Genomic DNA, 19,594 nt, shown 5'->3' on the forward strand with positions numbered 1-19,594 from the left:
GAAAAAGGGAATTAGGTTAATTTACACCAAGTATATTAGTAAAATTACACCATCTTCTCATTATGAAATTATATGAATTTAGTCCTCAAGTTTGTGACAAAACTGATTTAGGCTCTTACAGTTACATAGCCATTAGTCCCTTGCACTATAGTTTGCGTCTGTGTTTTGTAGTTTTGCTAAAATGGTGCATGAGATTATTACCAATTTAGTACCTTATCGTTTGGGTGTAGAGCAATTTTGTTTCTTGAAATTCTGCAAAACTAATTAAGCTCATTGTGTTTTAAATTTTCACCAATTTAGTCCTTCAATTTTGCAGCAAAACTAATTAGTCCCCTGCATTGCAACTTTTTTTTCGTTGCAAATTTGAATAATACATATTTAGATATTTAACAAACCACTTAGGAACTTTTGGTAGCTTTTAACCACTTGAACCACCATTTTCTTTTCACTTCCTTTTATTAACAAAAACAAATTGTTATTTCCTTTTCAGGCTTAAAGTAGGTTAAGTTTAACTTGTTCTATTTAAATAACAATAAACTATAACGCATAGATGTGCCATGCACTTATGACGGATTTGGGGCAGTATGACCGTCCCTGCACGGTTGAGGGCCAATCTTGTGCGGCTGAGATTACACCATGTAACTCGATTTCCGCGCCAAGTGTGGGACCCACCACTATCTGTTGTGAAAATACATCCTGTGAAAAAAAAGTTACACGATGTACAAAGAAAGTTACATGGTGTTGATAATGACCAAAATTGGCAGGGACGGTTGCAGCCCCGAGTCCACTTATGACTTACCTTTTCCCCATAATTTGGGTTTTCAGAATTGGCAAAGGAGTGGTGGTACTCATTTATTTACTTTCTACTTGTAAGAGGTAAGGCTATGTCTTCCTACTTTTTTAGTTGATACTTAATAAAATTTGGGGTGACGTCCCTCCCTGTGTACAAGGTTTGTCCAAAAAAAGGAAAAAAAAAAAGAAAAAGAAAAAGACTTACCTTTTCCTATTAGGATAAAATCATTCAACTTTTATAAGTGTCACTTTGGTCATTGAAATTTTTTTTTTTTGGTGACTCATGTTCATCATCAAACTATCATATATGTCATATCTAGCGCCTCATGTCCAATTTAATTCTTCAGCTCCATTAATTTAGGTTCATAAACATAATGTGTTTATCTGCTTCAAGGCATTTTCAACCTTTTGCTTCACGCATATACTTGCTTCAAATCATTATGCCACTTTTTGGGTTCGGAGATGGGTATTTAGGTGAAGCAAATGGAGAGAATCGCCAAAAAACGGGTGATTTAATTTGATATGGGGCCTTCTGTTGATGGAATTAATGAATGGACTCGGATAAAAATGCACATAATGTGACGCTTATGATTTAATTATCAATTTAAGACCCAAAAAAAATTAAAACATCTATAGAAGATCAGTTTGCCCCCAAAAAAGCTTTTCCACGTATTAAGGCAAAATTCCAGACAAGGCCCAAAGAAAGGTGGTGAAAAGGTCTCTCAACTTTTAGCATATATAAGCATAGAAATCTCACAATAACTTCTCTCAAATTTTTTCATTACAAAGAAAGTACAAACCAAATCATTAACCTTTTTTTTTTCTTTTATCCCCTCAAAACAAATTCGATAGTACAGCTTTTGGTCTCTATATCATATCCATTTATAAACATAGATGAAAATGTTTGAATATTTCGCAAAGGATATATAGAATTGTTAGGGAATTAATGCCCTTCTGCCAAAAAAAAAAAGACCCTTTGCATAGGATGACGCAATGAGAATGCGGAAAGCTGTTTAATCTCTCCATCCCCATCCTTTAGCAGTAGCAGTACAATGTGCTGTTGAGATTCGAGATATATGACACATATTTGACGGACTTAACAAACTTGGAATCTCTCATGCTGTGAAGATATATGTAAGAGAAAGAACAGCATCATCCGGATCCTAACTATCCCATCTATTTTGGAAATACCAAAATGGAAAGGAAAAGCTGACTTCCAACTGACGAGGTTCTCTGGGAAAATCTTGTTTTCAAGGATCATGTTGGGACTTAGTGGCAGAAGAGATAAATCCTTTTGAGAAGTCAAGAATATAATTACATGAAAAACAAGAAATAGCACAGAAAAATGAATGACTTATAAGTGTAGCTAGTACTGCTTAATAACCAAATCTAAAGAGAAAATTCGGTTCGTTATTATGAGAGAAAAAACTCTTAAAAAAATTGAAATAGAAATTGAAGTCTAATCCTTGTACAAAATTTATCACTTATCAAGAGCGTTCTCACCTCATGCAAAAAACCATATTATGTAAAGATTACAACTTGAATTTCAAGTCCAACTACTGCACCATGCATCAAAATACATGGCTTTTCACTTTTTTTTTTTGTCATTTCGCATATGCAAATTACCAATTTATTGGGGGTACATTATTTGACATTGTCAAAACAATGTACCCTATAAACTCGCCAGTTAACAAAATACTTACTTCCCTCGAAAAGGAACACTCTTCACATATAGGACTAAATGTGGTTCCTCATTAGTAGTATTCCTCTCGTGTCATTTGACAGAACGTCAATTAATCTATTTATAAGGTACATTATTTGTTCTCCAATAAAATTCTAAGAACAAATATTCGATGTAAACCCTAAACTCTTCAGTTACGTAGTAACTTAACCACAATTCTTACTAAATCAAAAAAATTAAAATTAATCACTCCCCGCACAAAAGAAAACTAGCCTAAAAAATAGCCAAAAAAAAGCCAATTGCCTAACAGATCATAACTTGAACACTTGTACAATGTTCATTAAAATGATTAACCCTATTTTGAAACTACCAATTTGTGTCATATAAAGGATAGTCTGACGTAACCTTCATAAGCATGAAGGTATTTGGCACACAGTCCTAGTATAAAACTGTATACAGATTTCTTTTACACGAGACGAAATTCTGGGATTCTGGGGTGAGAATAAAAGGGGTGATGACGTTTCCTTTCTGGCTTGCTTTTCTTTTATTCTATGGACAATGCCCAATCTATGGGAGTCAATGAGATCAGAAGATAACAGAATGTTCCAACGTTAACATAAATTCAACATGCAAAATGATCTAAAGTTTATTTTTATGTCACCTCAAGAAGCCCAATTGTACATTGGACGATCATTTTGGATGTCATTCTTACATCATTTGGTGACATAGCCATTGTGAACCAAAAAAAAAAAAAAACCTGCAGTATTCTTTTTTAAGGAAAAAAAAATCTTTAGAAGATACTTATATAAATAAAAGAAAAAAAAATGGAGATTAAAAATGAGAGATACAGAATTGATTACGATTATTAATTGAATAACTTCGTCCTTGGTAGCATTATTTTGCTCTACATTATTCATATACTTTTCTACTTTGCAGGCAGGAACATGGAAATAAACTTAGAATTTAGAGGTTTGGATTCAAATCCTCTCTTTCCCCCTCCTTGTTTCTTAAATCCCACCATTCCTTTACAATTTTTTTTTTAAAATATAATGCATAAATACACACACAAACACATATAACTTGCATCTTTCTAGATAAAATTTAAAGTCATCTTATTTAAGATTCAAAAGGTTTCATTGCTAAAAAACATTACATAAGTATTTAAGAAGTCTCGTTCCTTTCAGTTTACAGACGATAATGTTCTGAACTGTTTGTTGTTCCAGTTGGGCTAGTTGTTGATACTTTATGCTTTGAACCTCAGTATCTCAAATTCTCCAGGCCCATGAATGCAGTTTAGAACAATTGCTACGTTTGGAGCCACCTAGCTAGTTGTATTAGTCAAGATTCTGAAACCGAGCCTGCAAAATGAATAAAATTTATCAGGGATTATTAGTTTAGCTGGTAAATCTTTCAAGGTTGGACTTGATTATGGTTGCTAATGCAGTATGCTCTTTCCACACTTTGTGTTGTGTACTAAAGAAATGATTAATTTGATACTGAGTTCTGGAAGGAAAGTTTTAGACCCTGTTTGGATTGCCTGTCTTTATAGAAAAATTGTGAGAATATTTTTTAACACATTTTTCACTCGTTTTTTTTTTGTTTTATTTACATCAAATTATCATACTACATTTTTCTGTGTACATTTTTTCCAAACAGATATTCGAAAGAAGAAGAGCTAGTGGCTGAGTGTCGTATAGTGGCCCAATGGGCATCCTAGGCTTACCTTTAATTGAAGAGATTTCTTGTTTTTAATTTCTAAACTTTGTTTGCCTGCAGTTTAACAGTTGCTTCTTTGCTAATCAAAGAATTTTGATGAACAATAGGTTAGAATAATTATTTCAGAACAGAACTACCAACAGTAATTACCAATGTGATCCCAATATGTTTAGCATTGGGGCGACAAAATATTTATTTAACTCTAAATCTTTATCTGTTTTAATAGCAAATGCAGATAAAAGGCTGTTTGAGCAATATCAAAAGTTGAAGAGACATATGTTTTCTTCTAACAAGCTTAAAAGAGACGTCCATTTGTTATTCTCGATCTTTTTATTTTCCTTTTTGTTTAATGAGGGAAGAAAGTTTCAGCTTAATTCACTTGTTTTCTCTCTGTTTTTTTTTTTTTAACTTTTAAGATGCACTTGTGTGATTAAAATTTTTTAAAGCAATCATTTCTGCATGCCATTGTTCTCAAATTGGTTCTTTGAAGCCCTCTTCACATGGTAAAAGGGTTCCTTTGATTATATCTTTTACACTTTCTTTGAGGAGAATATCAAAACAGAGATTCCAGCTTCCTTTTTTTTTTTTTGTCCCCTCTCAATTTTTTTAATTCTCCAAATAGCATTTTCTTGACTAATTCTTCATAAAGAAAAAAGTGCACAATTTTGTTCACTCTGCATATATATATATATATATATATATGAGGCTTTCTAGAAGGTTTCTAATATTTTCACATGTGTAATTTTCTAAGGTTATTGAATTATTTTATATTTAATAAATTTAATTAATGTTATTCAATGGTCATTGTTTGTTAAATTCAAGTCTTCAAATCCCAACATAACACGGAATAAAAATTTAAATGTCTAAGTCATTACTTTATTTAAAAATTATAAATTATTCTTAATCATCTGTAATTCCCATGTATAGCATGAGATATGAAGCTAGTTTAAGACTAAATCCCACCAAAGAATTCACAAAGTAGCCAATCTTTTCCATTCAGTTGGCCAAATCAATTTTATTTCACTCTACTTATCATCTAGAAAAGAAAAAAAAAAACTATTTTAGAACTTTTTTTTATGCTATCCAATATTTATTGTTTCTTAAATTCAAATCTTCAAATCCCTAGCATGGCACTCAAATTTAAATATCTAAATTATTACTTTATTTAAAAACTTTTAATTATTCATAATCCTTTATAGTTTTCATGCACAGCACAGAATATAAAGCGAATTTTAGCCTAAACATAAATGCTTTTCGAGAAACAAAAAATGTCAATCCCACCAAAAGAATTCACGAAGTAGCCAATCTTTTGCATTCGATTGACCAAATCAATTTTATTTTACTCTACTTATCATCTAGAAAAAGAAAAAAAACTATTTTATCACGATTTTTTTGAATAATTTGAATAATTAAGCGTGGATCACCGATTTTGTGTGGACTGATTCTCTGCATGCCACGTGGAGGGCCCGACTAGTTTGCTCTTTTACCAGCTATGTCGGACAGGCGGCATCTGAACAATGGATGCAAAAACGACATCGGATGCAAAGGTTGATGGGACCCACAAAGTTGCCAACTCAGTGCCTTTCCTCCAACCACAAAAGCGACTGTTTGGCTGCACCCTAATTATATCAGCATCTTTTACTAAGAAAATGAAGCTTTGGCAGTTTTCAAGAAATTAAATAAAAGAGGTTTTTGCTGCACCCTAATTATCTCAGTTAATATCTATTTATTGAATTTAGTTAATGTTTATATGATTTTGGTCCATGAGTTAATTTTCATCTTTTTCTTTTTATTTTGTCTCTTATTACTAAAAATATTTCACATTTAGTTATCATCGATTAAACTTTGGTTTTAAAACTTTAGTTTCAGTTTAATGTGCATAATTTGTTTTTATATTTTTTTTATTACTCATTTATTTGATCATTCGCCCTCCTAAATTAATATCCTGCATCCGTCTCTGATTATATGTTGATTAAAAGGATTAATATTTTGAAACTACCAATTTGTATGCCATTGGCACACAATACAATGAAACTGTGTATATATTTCTTTCATTTCTTTTACACATGAGGAAATTCTGGGATTCCTAGGAGAGAATAATTAAAGGGATGATAACGTTTTCATTCCGGCGTACTTTTTTTTTTTTTTTTTTTTTTTTTGTATTCTAGAGGCAAATGCACAATCTATGGGAATCAATGAGTTAAGAAGATAAGAGAATGTTCGAACATTAACATAAATTCAACTTGCAAATGACCTAAGGTTTGCTTTATGTCACCTCAAGATTGTAGATTGGATGATCACTTTGGATGTTATTTTTGTATCATTCGCTGACATGGGCATTGTGGGGGAAAAAAACACCTGTAGTGTTCTTTTTTAAGGGAAAAAAAAACTTTAGAAGATACTTATATAATTAAAAAAAATGGAGATTAAAAATGAGAGATATGGAATTGATTACGATTATCAGTTGAATAAGTTCGTTCTTGGTAGCATTATTTTGCTTCTACATTATTCATATACTTTTCTACTTCATAAGCAAGAATATAGAGCTAAACTTGGAACTTAAAAGTCTTAGGTGTTGGATCCTTAATCAAACGTTGGATTTATATATGACTAATTATGTGCTACAGACGGTCAAATAAGATTAAGTTCAATTAAAGTGATCAATTATGGTTTGAATTTTAATGTATCTAATAGTATGTGAGCGCCCCCACGTGAATGGGCTGGTGGTTGGCGCCTCTTCCTCGGGTTCTCATGTCCAGGGGTCGAACCTCCGCAGCAACATCGGCTTCTCCGTGCATCTAACGTGCTAGGTCTGGTTGGGGCGCTGGGCCGGGCCGAAGTGGGATTAGTCGGACCGCCTTTAAGGACTTGACCCGGACACCCACTCCGTCAGCAAAAAAAAAAAAAAAAAAATTAGTATGTGAGCCTTTAATGTGCTAAAGGGTAATTTTTATTTCTATGATGGGTTGAAATAGGAATCCAAAGTTATTTATAAAATAGGGTTATGGTCCCCAGATCACACGTAATATCTTATTATCGTATTTTTTAGTACCACAAAATAGCTCTTTCTTGATATCCCATCGTCAGGAAAAATACCAGAGAGAAAAAAGATACCATAGAGAAATTAAAGGACTCTCTCAAGGGAATAGCAAACACCATCCCAAAATCCATCCCAAAATCTCTAGGGATTCAAGTACCAAATTATCAACATGAATCCAAGTATGCTTCCGTAATTTTACTGTTAATTTATTTCTTAATAATCACCATAAGGATTTTGGGTTTAATAGGTGATGGTTTTTACTAAAAGGTTAATATAAACAACCACCCAACATTAGGTTCATATCCTTTCTTCTCCCATTCTCGTTTCTTAAATTTCATTTTTCCCTTAACACACACACATATATATATATAGTAAGCTGCGCCTTTCTAGATGAAATTTAAAGAAGTCTTATCCAAGATTCAAAATGTTCCATTGCTAAAACAATAAAAAAAATTTGCATAAATATTTAAGTAGTCTTGTTCGATTCAGTTAGCAGATGATAATACTGCATACTGTTTGTTGTTCCAGTTGGGCTAGTTATGATGCTGTATGCTTTGAACCTCAATTTCTCAAATGCTTCAGGTCCATGAAGGCAGTTGACTAAGACAATTGCTACATTTGGAGCCACCTAGCTAGTTGTATTAGTCAAGACTCTGAAATTGAGCCTGTAAAAATTAATAATAATAAATTCTTATTGGGGATTATTAGTTTAGCTAGTAAATATTTCAAAGTTGGACTTTATAACGGATTCTGAAGGGAAAGTATTACTTATATATATCTAGTATCCTTTCGCATTAAAAAAAAGAAGGGAAAGTTTTAGACCTTGTTTGAATTGCCATTTTTATAAAAAAAAATTGCGAGAATATTTTTTAACATATTTTTAATTATCTTTTTTACCTCACATGTTACGGTGCCTTTTTCTGTAAAAACTTCGGAAGTACCATTCGCTGATGTACATTTTTCCCAAGGGGAGATTTGAAAGAAGAAGAGCTGATGGCTAAGTGTCCAGTAGTGGCCCAATGGCCATCCTAGGCCCATCTTTAATTGGAGAGTTTTTCATCTTTTTAACTTCTAAACTTTGTTTAGTTGCATTTTAATGGCTGCTTCTTGGCTAATCAAATAATTTTGATGAACGGTAGGTTGGCATAATTACTTCAAAACAGAAATACCAATAGTAATTAGTAATTACGAATGTGATCCCAATATGTTTAGTATTAGGGCGACAAAATTTTTATTTAATTCTAAATCTTAATATGTTTTAATAGCAAATGCAGACAAAAAGGTTGATTTGAGCAATAACCAAAGTTGAAGAGACATGTTTTGTTCTAACAAGCTTAAAAGAGAGATCCATTTGTTTAATATTCTCGATCTTTTTAATTTCTTGTTCTTTAAGGAGGGAAGAAAGTTTCAGCTTAGCAACCATTTTTGCATGTCATTTTTCTCAATTTGGTTCTTTGAAGCCTTCTTCACACGGTAAACGAGTTCCTTTGTTTATATCTTTTACACGTCCTTTAAGGAGAATATCAAAACATAGATTCCAGCCTTTTTTTCCCCCTCTCAATTTTTTTTTAATTTTCCAAATGACATTTTCTTGATTAATTCTTGATAATGAAAAAAGAGCAAAATTTATTCACTTTGCATCACCCATTGAGGCATTCTAAAAGATTTCTAAAATTCTGACATGTGTCATTTTAAGGTTATTGAATTATTTTAATCCTTAATAAATTTAATTGATGTTATCCAATATTTATTGTTTGTTAAATTCAAATCTTCAAATCCCTAGCACGGCATTAAAATTTAAATATCTAAATTATTACTTTATTTCAAAATTTTTAATTGTTGATAATTGTTTGTAGTTTTCATGCACAGGACGAAATATAAAGCGAAGTTTAGGCTAAACATAAAAACCTTCCAAGAAACAAAAAATGTCAATCCCACCAAAAGAATTCACAAAGTAGCCAATCATTTGCATTCGGTTGACCAAATCAATTTCTTTTTTACTCTACTTATCATCTAGAAAAGAAAAAAAAACCTATTTTATCACTTTCTTTTAATAATTTGACTAATTAAGTGTGGATCACCGATTTTGTGTGGACTTATACTCAGCATGCCACGTGGAGGGCCCGACTAGTTTGCTCTTTTACCAGCAATGTCGGACAGGTGGCATGTGAACGATAGATGAAAAAACGACATCGGATGCAAAGGTGGATTGGACCCACAAAATTGCCAACTCAGTGCTCTTCCCCCAACTGTAATAGCGACTGTTTGGCTGCACCCTAATTATCTCAGTTCTTTTACTATGAAAATGGAGGTTTGGCAGTTTTCAAGAAATTAAATAAAAAAAAAAGGTTTTGGCTGCACCTAATAATTTTATAATTAATCAAATGAAAATATCTTATCCTCCAAGTTTAAATAATTTTATGTTGTAATGTTGTGCATAATTATCTTGGCTTAGATTAATGAATGAGCGATCATGTTAGAACACTTGGATGTAAAGTCACTAATTTATGCAGTCTAATGAGGTCATGATGTAATTAACTAATTGTGTTTAAGTGTCAATTTGAAATTTGTTCAATGTAAGCAATTTTCAAATGGGAAAATAATGTTGAGGATTATAAGAGAGCACGTCATGATAAAGCTACAAGAATAAAAATCAAACTGAGTACTAGTATAGAATATATGAAAGAATAATTCTTGTTTTTTGATATCCGATGTGTTTGTGATGGTGACAAACACGTTGGTAATAAAGGGCGATAACATCTAAGCTTCAAGAGTCAAAGTTTAATGCATTATTATGATACGGAGTTTTTGGTTAGGTAGATAGGTGTCAAGTTCAAGTATTCATTGGATTTCTAAATTGGTATCATGTTATTGAAAAATCTGTCCATTTTTTTATGTCCTTTTTTATTCCATCAAGTCTAAGGTCATTTACGGCTATATGTAAAGATACAAGAGATGAGAAGAAAATATGGCAGCCCAAAAAGGTAAGAAAACATTGGTTACTATGGGGGTATCTTTCTCTCTTGTTTATAATTAGTTAAGAATGGACATGATCAATCTGTAAATCTAAAAGGATTAGAAACTAACCAATGTAGTTTTCGATACCTCATACAAGAAAGCGCCTGTTATAAATTCTCCTATATTGATCAATTAAACGATGCCTAAGCATTGGGTTTTAATGATTACTAAAGTAGATTTTGTTCGATCCTTAAGCTTTAGGATCAATTACCCTTTACCCCCTATAGTATGGAACTTGTCTCACTTTGCCCATGCAAAAGTTTAATCATCACTTTGTCCCTTTTGACTAATGGTAAACGGAAGGGTTAGCTTGAACGTTAGTAAATTGCACTAAATGACTAAAATAGCATGGTTACGTTTTTAGAACCAACCCTCGGTTCTGATTCCGTAGGAAGATGAAATCAAAACTGCACCTTATGGAACGGTTCCGGTAATGATTCCGTAACCACTAGTTTCAATTAGATTACAGTTACGGTACCGGTTCTGATTCCTTATTACACTTACTTTTTGTCATAAATTTTGATGGGAAAATAATATGACAATAGATTTAGAATAAAGAGAAGGTGAAAAAATAAATATAGAAGAAAAACAAGATTTTGATTTTATTACTATTAAATAAGGAAAAGAAAATATTATACAAATTTTATGAAAAATAATCACACTATTAAATGTTAATAACCATTTAAACTAAAAGAAAAGATGCATGCCTTTCTCATTGAAATTGAAATGGGATGCAGACAAATGTTTCAATTATTCAATCACCAATTACTTGAGGATGTCCTCTTCTCATATGTTTGTAAACCATTCTATAGCTTATTTTTTTAAAAAATTATTAGGATTGTTCTAAACCAGATTGGAATCGGTGGTTCTAGTTCTAGTTCTATTTTTAGGAACCAAAACCAAAACCTTTTACCTACTGTTCCTTTTCTGGTTTCAATTCCTGATTCTTGGTTCCAATTCTAATCCGTTTGCCTGGCAAATGGGCGGGTTGGACATGTTTTGGGCGGGTTAATATTGAATTTTCATCTAAATGGGTTACACCCAACCCGTTCAACTTTAAATTGGGTTAATTTTGGGTTGGGCCATATTGGGTCATCTCAAACTCATGACCCAAATGTGACCCAATATATTAATTAATAGATTTGGATACATAAACTCTTTCAAATATATTTTCACATACAAAAAAAAAATTTCACACACATAAACACATTTTCATATAGATAGACATATTTTCACACACTAAAACACTCACAGATACAAACTCACACTCACTTTTTAAGCTCTTTTGAAATACTTTATTTTTACACATATAAACACACTAAAATACACATGTATGATATGGGAGGAGATGAGGGGTTTTGGCGTGGGTCAGTGGTGTCAGAAATGGATTTAGCGTAGTGTATATTTTGCAGTAAAATGAAGAAGGAATCGTGATATGAAAGCAAGGGTAGTTGCCTTGATCAATTAAAATCTCTTTAATGTCCAACTCTGCCCTGGTCTATTAGAACTGAGAATGGGAATGACGTACTAATACAACAAGAAATGGGAAAGGCACACATGATATGGTGTCTGCAAACTTTCTCGGATTGTTATTTTTTCCCAAATTTTTTTTATGTCTTATTGAACGCATTTTTTAATTATTTTGTTATTATATATATATATATAATTGTCACAGTATATTTTTTTTTTATAAAATTTTCAAAAAATAACAATCCAAATGGGCTTATATTTGATTGCATGACAAAAGAAGAAGTAGCGAAAAATACTATGGAAGTAAAAGGAGTGGAATGCTCTGAATATAGAAAAATAATAAAACGTCGACGTATGCAAGTAAGTATTATAGTTAAGTAGCTCATATAATTTTGTTAAGTATCCATACATGGAGGCCCTGCTTTGGCTCATGTCTCATGCTGTTTCATGTATAATGAAATGTTGCTGTATCCCATATCCTATCCCTTGTAATTTGTTTATTTGTTTATTTACTTAAGTTGGGTAATGGGTGTCCAACACAAATATCCAAACCGCCTAAAATATATGTTGGTTTTTATTACCCAACCCAAAATTGACCCAATACCCAACTTACCCAACCTAACCTCTCAAATTAGTGGGTGGGTTGGGTGGGTTGTTGGGTTTTGGGCATAATTACCAGGTCTACCAGTCCGATTTGATTTGGTGTGATTTCCAATTTAAATGGAATCGTGGCCATGTCTCGAGAGTATACGAGTTTCTAACTGGGGATGTGAACCTAATAATTGACTCTCTAATTTTCAATTTTTTTTTTATATATTTTCAATTTGGCTTGTTCATTTCTAAAACTAAATTCGAATGATGAGCTTTTATTTATCTAAAATTAAGTAGTTTGCTTATATATATATATATATATATATATAAGTTTCAAATTTTGTGCTAGTCAAGTCTAGCTCAAGACAAATTTACAAGTGTAACAAATATTACATGTTGTATATATGTTGCATGATTAGTTGGCAAATTAATCTCAAATGGATGCTTACTTAGCTAAACCCAAGTCAATTATTGTATAATTTGATTTATCTTTCACCCTCTATTGTTAACATTATTAACGAGCTAAATTACACTTTTGACCCATAAACTATTGATGCACTTCCGCTTTCGTCCTTAAACTTTAATTTTGTATATTTTAACCTTTTAAATATGGATATTCAATTCATCCCACTATAGTCCACAAAGTTTGAGCATCATTTGCCTACAATTATGTTATTTTTGACAAATGTGTGAGATGTATTTCATACTTTAGGAGATAAAGTGTCCAAAATTAAAATTTAAATACTAAGTAGAATGGATTTCATACTTTAGATAGTAAAGTATCCAAAATTGAAGTTTAAGGACTAAAATAAGAGTATGTCCATAATTTAAGAGTCCAAAGTGAAATTTAACCATATAATATGCTGGTTGCTTCCTTATAATTATGGTAATTTTGACAAATGTTTTCGATGTATTTCATACGTTAGAAGATAAAGTGTCCAAAATTAGAATTTAAATACTAAAGCAGAATGGATTTCATACTTTAGACAGTAAAGTGTCCAAAATTGAAGTTTAAAGGACTAAAATAGGAGTACGTCCATAATTTAAGAGTCCAAAGTGAAATTTAGCCTTATAATATGCTGTTTGCTTCATCTCATTGTCCTCGAGTTGCTTTGGGATCTTTATCATTTATGCACCGATTAATAGCTCAATCAAAAATGTCTTTGATATTAAATGACGTGGGAGACAAGAGGTGCTAAATATTCCCAAAATGCTTTCCTAAGTGTCTTTACACGAATGCATTACCATGTTTAATACGTTTACTAATGATGAATTGAGTTTGCAGTCATAGTTCTTTAACAACCCAACAAGTATTGTAATTTTATTACCTTTAAAACAATTTATTTTGGTAGTTTTTATACAATATGTTCCCACTTTTCAATTCATCCAAACTGCAATTTATATTATCCTTGTTATAATCTTTAATATTAATTCTGTCACTATGTTTTATGAATTTTATGGGAAGTTATTAAGGGCCTGTTTGGAGTTACAATACTTTTAGTAAAAAATTAGTTTTGTGGCATTTGGTGAACATCATCCATAAAATTAGGAGTAGAACTTTTAAAGTTAAAAGCACTTTTAGCAAAAACTAGAATTTGGTGCTTTTAGAATAGTTTTTGTTATGTAAAAAATAAATCATTAAATTTAATCATTTTATCCTATATGATGAACTAAATAAAGAGATAAATACATTTAATAATTTTTAAATTACGCATTATCCAATATAATAAGTATTTATTGAACTATATATCCAAACAATATACTGAGAAGAGTGCTTTTATTAAAATTTTTGGATTAATCTTGTATACACTGTCAGTGTATACACTATCACCATTAGATATATGACACATATGCACAATTTGAATTTAAAATTTAAAATTTACTCATATGTCATCCATCCAACCATGATAGTGTATACACTGATAGTGTATATAAAATTTACTCAAAATTTTATTAGACGAATATTTTTTAATAAGTTACCACAACTCCAAACGGGTCCTAAATGAATTAACCCTTTTCAATCTCTTCTTCTATAGTTGGAGTATTGTATCTTACCTAATTTGCATGGTTAACCACACTGTAAAGTTTGACTTTAATTTTAGTCCAATCAAAACAGACAAGCTGTAGATATCTTAAGGTCCTAGTAATACATTCATGGGGCAATATTTCTTTGGAAAATTGATGACATTTGGGGTCCGTTTGTTTCGGGTGAAAATGTTTTCCAGGAAAATATTTTCTTAATTTCCCGTGTTTGGTTGCACAAAAGTTACTGAAAATATTTTCCTATGTAAAATATTTTCACTCATCTTATGGAAAACAACTTCCCTTCCAAACTTACTGAAGTTGTTTTCCGAAATGCATGCATCCCGCATGTAGTATGTTCCAAACTTACTGAAAAACATCTTGTTAGTATTCTTTTTTTTTTTTAATGTAAACAGGAGGATTCGAACCTAAGATCTCTTCCTTACACTCCCTCCCCCCTACCACTAACCCAACCCAACCCTCCCCCTAGTATATTCAAAATAAAAAAAAACCTCATCCTGCTCATCCTATGCTAGTAATTAATTATGTATAATAGGGACATTCTTTTTCTAGAGAAACTTTCAGCAGTGAGAGTGCAAGATATATGTCATAATAAGCATTGCATGTGATTGATATTTGACACTAAATGGCCAGCAATTTGTTTATTGCTTAAGGAGATATTTTTTTATTCATATATACATTTCTCCAAGATTTTTTAAAGTTAAACAATGAGATAAATTTTCTTATTTTGCATGGGAAGAAGTATGTAGTTATAATGTGTAGAAAGTTAAGATAGAGATAAAAGTGAAAATATTTCAAAAGTTAAACAAACACCAGAAAAATGAAGTAAAAAAATATTTTCAATAAGCTAACCAAACACCTGAAAATGATGAAAGGGAAATGATTTTCATGGAAAATTACTTCCACGGAAAATATTTTCCTAAGGAAAACATTTTACTTCCAACCAAACAGACCCTTGACTCAATTTCTTTTCCTCATTTTCTCTGCATTATTTTTCTAAAGCATGACAATTCTATTATAGATAGTTTACCCGCATATTCATTTGCAAATATAAAAGAGCTATACATACAAGACATCTATGGTTTCCTTATAAACTTAATTATCTTTTCTAGAAGTTGACATGATTTACATGTTACAGCGAAAGACAAGTACTCTATTTTAATTTGTCATCTTAAGGTTGTTATCGTCACTAAGAAACATGCTATTGATCACAATAAAGAATTAAAATCATTTATGTCTTCTTAATCAAGTTAGCCACATAATATTTTGTAGAAATCATCAGATGCTACCATTATGAGTTGGAATATCTTTAACAAATAGTCAGATAAAAGAAGTTGCATGGCAACTGTGCAAACTATTTATGATAGAATTAAGTAGAGATACAATCTTTCTTGTCAATTATCACAATATGTATACATATGGACAAACTAGCAAAAAGCAAGGAAAATTTGGTGTGATTTAATGTTAAAAAAAAAAAAAATAAAAAAGATGAATTAAACTAAATGAGTAAAGAAAAAGAAAAAAAATTAGCAGAGAGAAAGTTTGATAGTTGAATAGAGCTGTTACTAAACAATCAGCCATATTCTAGTACTTTGAAAATAGTACATGTTCTATTATAGCCTATACTTTTCCTCTTGTTGCAGTTTATTTTGTTTGGATTGTAAATTATTTGAATATTTTTACTGTAGCACTTTTTGTGATGTGATGTATGTGAGAAAAAAAGGTAAATTGGGAAGATAAAAAACTGTATTGAAATTATAATGGTGATGTAAGCAAATATATTTAGGGAAATAACCCACTACCAAACAAACCCTTAGGTCGCTGCGGTTGAATTTGAAAGGTTGCTACTAGGAATTGTTCTCTCTGGGATAAATTTTAAGTTTTTCTTCAATCCAAGTAATTTTCAAATGGAAGAATTGTGATGAAAATTATATTAGAGCACGTAAAAAAAAAATAACAACAATTAGTAAACATAGTATCAATATAAACATGTGAGAGAATAATTTTGTTTTGTTGTATCAAAAAATAATTCTATACGAGTTTTCTAAATTTCTATATGAGTATCTTTCAAAATTTCTTCGTGTCGTTCAAAATGATATTCCAAACAAATCAAAGTTTGTTCTTTTATGAAAGATCTTAATTGATTTCTTTCCAAAGTTAAACTTTCATTTTGTTAAAGTCAAAATCAAATCTGACGTTCTCATTAAACTCTTACAGATTTGATAATTTTCAAATTTAAAAGATTCCTTTAAGTCATTCATTATGTCTATATTCAATCTTTAGCTTGAAACAGTACATTTTTCAATCATCAACCAAAAAAAAAAACCAATATTTTCAGTGTATTTTACAATCAGCTAATTGTCCAAATGGCTAGTTTGCTCAAAATATTCTATAACAAAACAAATTCTCCTCAATCTTAGATATCAGGCTTTATAAAGCCTTTTGAGAGGAAATTTTTCATTGTGGTTGTGAATAAAAATCTTGTTTTTTTAATTAATAGCTTTTTATCTAGGATAATTAGTAACTCTAATATGTCATTTAGTTTCTTTTTGAGAAATTTTGGTGTTAGGGTTTGAAAGAGTTGTCTGTATCAAGTGGGAGTGCTTATGGTACATACATCGATTAGATATACTATTAGGAGGCTTAATATTAAAGAAGAATTTGATAGGATTGTGTAACTAATGTTGCGGTAGGTTGAGAAGTTGAGGGAAATGACCCCTCTTTATGAGATGGTGAAAGAAAGAATTAATTTTAGGGGCATTAGGTGCCATGGTTTTAAAGTCTAGTCCAAACCTATTGATCGAACAGGTTGAACCATCAACCAGTTTGCTATCCAATCCAAATAGGCATTCAAACCCAAATTGAACTAAAATTTTCTTGAACCAATTAAATCGACTGGTTGAGCTGTTAACTTGAAGAATCAGATTACTTTTAATTGAGCCAATTAGTTCATTACCTTTAATGCAATTGATGCCAAAATTTTAAATTTTCATGAATCATATTAAATGGTGGTTGACATTTAATTACAACTACCACTAATACAATCTTATCTCAACTTATCTCGTACCAAACACTCTATATATATATACTCTTTCTTTCAATTCTTTTTTACATCCAAATAATTTACTTACATATATTTATTTATCTCTCTTAACTTTTTCTAAAAAATACATATACATGTATTTGATGCCTTTTTTTAAATAGCTAGTATATTTTTCTTTTTTGTCATTCTTTCTTATTTTCTAATTATCTTTTTCATAATTTACATAATCAAAAATAATAATTAATATTTATAAAAAAATTATGACATCATGAGTCAATAACAGTTGGACCAACGATCAAACCATTGATCGCTGACCCATTATTTTTTACAGGTCAATGGATGGACTAGGTTTCAAATCTTTTTAGGCGCAATATTCATTCATATTCAGAGTTGCAAATTTGTAACTCTAAAGCTGAAATATAAATATGTTGTGAAACATTAACCCATTTGGCCTAAGGGGCTATCCTAGGTATTAATTGAGATTATTAATGAATGCAACTAATATTCATAAATAATTGATTTACACTAAAATTTTGATTCTAGATCAATGTTTGATGTTAACATCATAGTTGCTATCATTGAAATCATAACTAAATGCTTTAAATAAGGCTTTAATTATATTATTGGATATTTACTTATATATGTTACATATATATATATCTTGGAAGCTCTTTGTAAGTTGGACAGGCACTTAGTTATTTGAATCTATAAATACTCTCTTCTTGTGAACTTTAAAAAACAAAATGTGCATATGATTACTATCCCTATTGCTATGAAATTGGTAATATATGAAAATAAATATATATAATTATTCTTACTGATATTGATCTTATTAATCTTCGTGTTGACTGATACTTGGAATTTGATTTGTATTCTTTGGCAATTAGTACATATGATCTTTTAGAGATTATTGTTCCTATAAATATTGGAAAATTTGGTATTTCTATCTTATGAAACTGATTGTTTGCCTATTTCCTAACCAAAATCATTTATGTTTCTAAATGTTTGGATATTGATGTTAATTCATACTTTTGTTAATTTTTTAAAACATATTTCTTTTAGTTTCTTTTGGGATTGGTATTCTTTTCTTCTGTATATTGTTGGAGTTCTTCTCAATTAGGCATCAAAGAAATTGTCCAACCTTATCTCTCTCTCTCTCTCTCTCTCTCTCTCTCGCACAGATACCCATAAGCTCAACAATGTCAAAAGTATAAAATGTAGATTAGAATAGTTTTGACCTCTACCTATTCAAGACATAGTTTTACCAACCAAAGGGGAAGTAAACTGCAAGTCTAAATTCAAGATGCAACTTTTTACTAAATCAAATAGATGGCTAATCAGGGGAGGGGGGAGGGATGGATTGGATGTTTTGAGAGGAGTATAATTGAGAGGTCCCGAGTTCAAAACTTCCCACCTACACTAAACATAGAAAAAAAAAACTAGATGGCTAATCAACAATTTAGGAAGTGTTTCAAAACACGTATACTACTAAGCACTCTAAAACACACACTAGAAAGAAGTGATTCATATAACCATGCAAAATTAGAGCTAAGCAGGAGTAAATGCATCCATCAACATAGTGATGATTAAAAAAGGAAAAAAAATATAAGCAACTTACATTATCCTAGGTGTGGTCATCACTATTAAGAAATTATGTGTGTGTGTGATGTATGTATGTATGTATGTAGAGCAAATTTAATATAGTGAACAATCCATAATATCGTAATTTTAGGGCAGTCTTTACCCATATATTGGTTTGAATTCCTTTCACCTGCACATTACAAATTGTACTCCAATTTAGCGTGTGCTGTGTAGTGCATAAAAAAATGAGTGAAAAAGGAGGAAAAAAACAAATATATGGATACTCTAATTTTGATTAACATTTATGAATTAATGTATTAGTCAAGAGTCCAGATATTAACCCAAACCTTTATATTAAAATACTCTAGCACCATAAGGTGATGATTGCAAAGATAAAATTAAAAAATAAATAGAATCATAATTTGGATAATAATGTACCAATTCTATAACACAAGCCATGGAAGAATTAGTAAAGATGGTAATACAGGGCAAGTGGAAATATGCATCGCAAAGTCATAAAACCATTAATTAATCTGCAAAAAATTAATCAAAAAATGACTTTCTAGGAAATGGTAGACCCAGTTTTTCTCTTGACTATATTTTTTAAGAATCAGACAAG

Source organism: Coffea eugenioides, chromosome 10 (genome assembly GCF_003713205.1).
Source record: "Coffea eugenioides isolate CCC68of chromosome 10, Ceug_1.0, whole genome shotgun sequence".
Lineage (NCBI taxonomy): Eukaryota > Viridiplantae > Streptophyta > Magnoliopsida > Gentianales > Rubiaceae > Coffea > Coffea eugenioides.